This window comes from Limulus polyphemus, unplaced genomic scaffold (assembly GCF_000517525.1).
Source record: "Limulus polyphemus unplaced genomic scaffold, Limulus_polyphemus-2.1.2 Scaffold1565, whole genome shotgun sequence".
In the NCBI taxonomy this organism is placed as follows: domain Eukaryota; kingdom Metazoa; phylum Arthropoda; class Merostomata; order Xiphosura; family Limulidae; genus Limulus; species Limulus polyphemus.
This window is the reverse complement of record NW_013667175.1, coordinates 60157-64991: the sequence shown is the minus strand read 5'-3', so window position 1 is coordinate 64991 and position 4835 is coordinate 60157. Positions and strand designations below refer to the sequence as shown.

At 32.8% G+C, this 4835-nt stretch overlaps 1 long non-coding RNA gene across 1 annotated transcript in view; it reads left to right on the top strand.

Moving 5' to 3' along the window:
- Positions 1 to 1818, top strand: part of LOC111086933 — a 20819-nt gene extending 19001 nt beyond the window's left edge. The window contains exon 4 of the long non-coding RNA XR_002611648.1: positions 1269 to 1818. This is a non-coding gene — a long non-coding RNA (uncharacterized LOC111086933). The remainder of the gene's footprint in view (positions 1 to 1268) is intronic.
- The last annotated feature ends 3017 nt before the right edge of the window (positions 1819 to 4835 follow it).

Below are 4835 nucleotides of genomic sequence, written 5' to 3'. Positions count from 1 at the left end.
TTCTTGTAGGCATTAATATGATAGAACAACCATATATATATTCATCATGTTCTTGTAGACATTAATATGATACAACAACCATATATATATATTCATCATGTTCTTGTAGACATTAATATGATACAACAACCATATATATATATATATTCACCATGTTCTTGTAGACATTAATATGATAGAACAACCATATATATATATTCATCATGTTCTAGTAGACATTAATATGATATAACAACCATATATATATTCATCATGTTCTTGTAGACATTAATATGATACAACAACCATATATATATATATTCATCATGTTCTAGTAGACATTAATATGATATAACAACCATATATATATTCATCATGTTCTAGTAGACATTAATATGATACAACAACCATATATATATATTCATCATGTTCTTGTAGACATTAATATGATACAACAATCATATATATATTCATCATGTTCTGTAGACATTAATATGATACAACAACCATATATATATTCATCATGTTCTTGTAGACATTAATATGATAGAACAACCATATATATATTCATCATGTTCTTGTAGACATTAATATGATAGAACAACCATGTTTATATTCATCATGTTCTTGTATACATTAACATGATAGAACAACCATGTATATAAACTAGGTTGTTATATTAATCACGTGGAGCTGTAATTTAAACTTTTAGACATGAATAAATTATCGCACTCGCTGCATTAAGACTTTTTAAAAATAGGATTAAAAGTTTTATTTGGTAGCATTTATTTTTGTATATGTGTTAAAGATAAGACTGCAGTGAACATATACATCATTTTAAATATATATTCGATTCTGCCTGACTGTTTGATACAAAAAAAAAAGTTTAAATTAATATCCGTCCTGTTTCTGAAACTTATTAAAAAATAATATTGGTTGGCTTTTAAGCCTTTCTTGAAATATTCAAGTTTATCACATATTGTTCCTGAGGGATAATACCGACATCTTTGAAAGTTTTTAAGCCTTTAATTTCATAGTTGCCCAGACTGGTGTTCAATTAAACCATTGTTTTGTTAAGACATCCTTAAACGACTACGTTTTTAAAAATCCGGAATTTTACTTAAGACGTTTTTCTATATTACTATTGTGTTTTTAGTTGTATCTAATTTTACATCTTATATGAACACGGAACACCATTTCATAGCCATTTTATTATATTTCTGTAAAGCATGCAACAATACATCATACTGGATGAAGACAGAAATAAGTTATTTTTTCCCTATTCTTAGACTATTACGTGCACCAAACAGCGCCATCTTCAAATAAGAGCGTAACTTCTGACCTGGTATGCCCTATATGTAGCAAGAGATATTCAAACAAGTCCAACTTGATTCAGCACATGGCTATTCACAGACCTCAAAGAAAGAAGTTTTACTGCGACATCTGCTTCAAGTCATTTCTATGGTCGAACAGTAGAAATGCTCACAAAAGGAACGTTCACGGAGTGTTTTAATTATTATAGTTTAATAATATTATATTAAGAAACACCCAAGAATTTGTTACTATTATTCTTTGGTCCCACTAGACTGTTATTTTTGATTCCATGGAATAAAAACATTTCTTTAAACTTCGTACTTGGCGGTTTTGTTTGTTTTAGTATGAAGCTACACAATGGATTATCTGCGCGGGAATCGAATTCTGAATTGTCTCAATTCTTAATTTAATATAATATCCTAAGAGATAAACTCGTGCTTCGCGTACAATGTATGAACTAAGATTATTTCACTGCTGAAACATTAGTTAGGAAAAAAATTGATATAAACGTGATTGAATTCTCAACCTCCCGCATGCGAAACGTGTGCTGTGCCATATGAGCCAAAGCTAAAAGATGTTTTTCACATATACAGCATTATATGTATGAGAAAGGTATATGTTTTAAATAAATAAATCCTTTAAATAATGCCATTGTTCTATTATGTGTTTGGACATGAATGAAACAAACACCTACTAAGTAGAATATTAAGTTGTATTTAGAAATGTAGCTGTACACAACATTTGTTTGTATAAACGCCTTGTCGTTGTGGATAATCGCCATCTTTCACTATGATCTTGAGACCTTTTTTCTTGATCGAACTCTTGATAATGTGTGTGCATTTTCTTGTAGCAAAGCCACATCGGGCTATCTGTTGTGTCCACCAAAAGTAATCGAACTTCTGATTTTAGATATTGTAAAACCGAAGACTTACCGCTGTTCCACCAGGGGACACTCTTGATAAATGAAAGTTATAAAATAGTGAGTTTTTAAAATTATGGTATCAAGAAGTGTCAAAATCAACTGTCTTCATTTGTCGTTTTTTCACTTCCATAATGGTATCAACTCTTCTTTACTCCGTCATAAAATATTAGCAAAGCGTCGGATCCGCTACCCCCTACAACAGAAATTGTGTAATATTTTATTCCCCTAGTGGCCTAGCGAACAAACTCATCCTTCACATTACGTTGCGTACGAAGCATATTTTAAACTTTATGTGGATGAATACAAAAATCCCTATATAAGTAGCCACTGAGTCAATTTTACAAGCTTATAGGAATTAGCCATTGTAATACTTTATAACACTATTCAGTTTAAATGCTTTTATTCAAACCTGAATTCATGTAAATGAAAGGAATTCAATGTTTAGTTGTAGATAGAGTTTTTCTTTAAAATATTTGGCTACTTATATAGGGATTTTTGTATGGTTTTGTGTATTCATTTCTACTTTGTTTCTGTACTTTTTGGCATTGCCATCCCTATTTTTTTCAAAAAAAAGTTATTACTTGTTATGAATAAGATCACATAATGTAGGCACTAACCTTTTAGTCTAAGAATTATGGGGCGTCAAATGGAATCTACAATTAAAATTAAACTGTTTGCAATTTATGATAAATTGAATGTGTAATTAATATATTGCATACTTTGTGGTCATTTCATCTCTCTTACTCTGTAACATTATATATGGACATGACAATTTACAGGCCCAGCGGTTAAAGCACTCGACTCACAATCTATGAGTAGGGGGATCGAAACCCGGCGCCTGGCATACTTACCCTTTAATCCGTGGGGGAGGGGGACATTATAATGTGACGGTCAAGTCCACTATACATTGATAAAGAGTAGTCCAAGAGTTGGCGGTGGGTACTTGCCGGACGGTTGCCTTCCCTTTGGTTGGCAGTTCAATGCTACGGACAACTGCAGGCAGTCGTGGTAGCCTTGCCATAAACAAACAAGCAAGCAAGCAATATTACATTGTTTGTTTGTAATTAAGCACAAAGTTACACAATGGGCTATCTGTGCTCCGCCCACCACGGGTATCGAAACCCGGATTCTAGCGTTGTAAGTCCGCAGACATGCCGCTGTGCCAGTAGGGGGCAATATTACATTGACTTGACAGCTGAAATCACATTATATAGACACATTCGTATTTTTACCTGTAGCGCTCATTTAATTCAATATCTAACATATTTTCATATTGTTCAGTTAGCCTGAAAAAGGATAGAAAACATGCAAAAGAAAAAAATCTTAAGGTAGAGTAAATCTGTTTATAGGTGTTCCAATAAAATTATTATTGCTTAAGGTAAATACTGATCAAACGTGTTTTAGAGTCTGTTGGTTGGTTGTATAAACAGTTGCTTAGTAGCCTCAAAAAAAAGGGGGGTAGGGAGAGGTAAGAACTTTTATGATTAGCTTCGATCCGAAACAGACCGCATATTTTCTTGCTTTTCGTAGCTTTGACGTACACAGGAGGCTGGGCTGTAGTCCTTGATTTCCTGCCGTTATGTTCCAAAGTGCTCTGTAACAAAATGTAGTAAAAACTACGAAAAAAGATACAACTGATTCCATACCCTGCTTACTGCGAGTTATTAGAAACAAAATCAGCGTTAAAATGAATGGCACACGGGGATTTGTAGGCCTTTATAGTAAAACAATAATATTGATATGGAATTAAGTGTTAATACGAATTAATTCACTGTTTAATTTTAGATCGCAAGAATGTTTTTACGACCAATTGAATGAGAATAAAAGAGGATTTGTTTGCTTCTATTGTTTTTAACTTATGTGTACTAGAGGCAACACACAATCCCCATTGTTTTCTCTAATACCTCCCCCAAATAAATAAAATAAAATAACACACTTGTCTTACGATGCTTGAAAAGTGCCTTTTTTGTCCATTAGCCCCTTTCTTTTCAATGTCTTCTACACATTGCTGCAGTGCAGGTTTTGGTAAATAAAGAAAAGAAGACAGTTTTCTTTATTCGATGTTGTTAACTTCACTTATTAGTAGTTTATTATTTTTTACTGTATGAAACTGATGGCATAATAACCTCACGAGATAGTATAAAATTTTTATCTACCTCCTCTCTTTGAAGTATTATTTGTGTGTAAAATTATTATTTTTTAGTTTTCATTTTAACGGTTTTGAGATATCATTTCAATATCAGAAACTATCTTATTCTAATCAGAATTATATGAGGATTCGTGTATTAAAGTGAAATACTTATAACAGAACCAGAATAAGCATTGTAAAGTAGAACCTATATAATAACTAACATTCAGTGTCTCTGTGTGTTACGTAACTTCTAAACTGCTGGACAGCGCTGGTCGTACCGACTTCTAAATGGTGCCAAACGAATAGTCTCCGCCCTTAGATTTGCAGAAAGTTAAAATTTTCCACCTTACTTCTTGGGGAACCCTGGTATTTCCCGAAAACCCCTTCTCCTAAACTGCTGGAATCACCAACTTCAACATGGTACCAAACGAATTGTCTCGGCCCCGAAGTTTACACAAAGGAAAAACTTTTCACCCAACCTCTTACGGA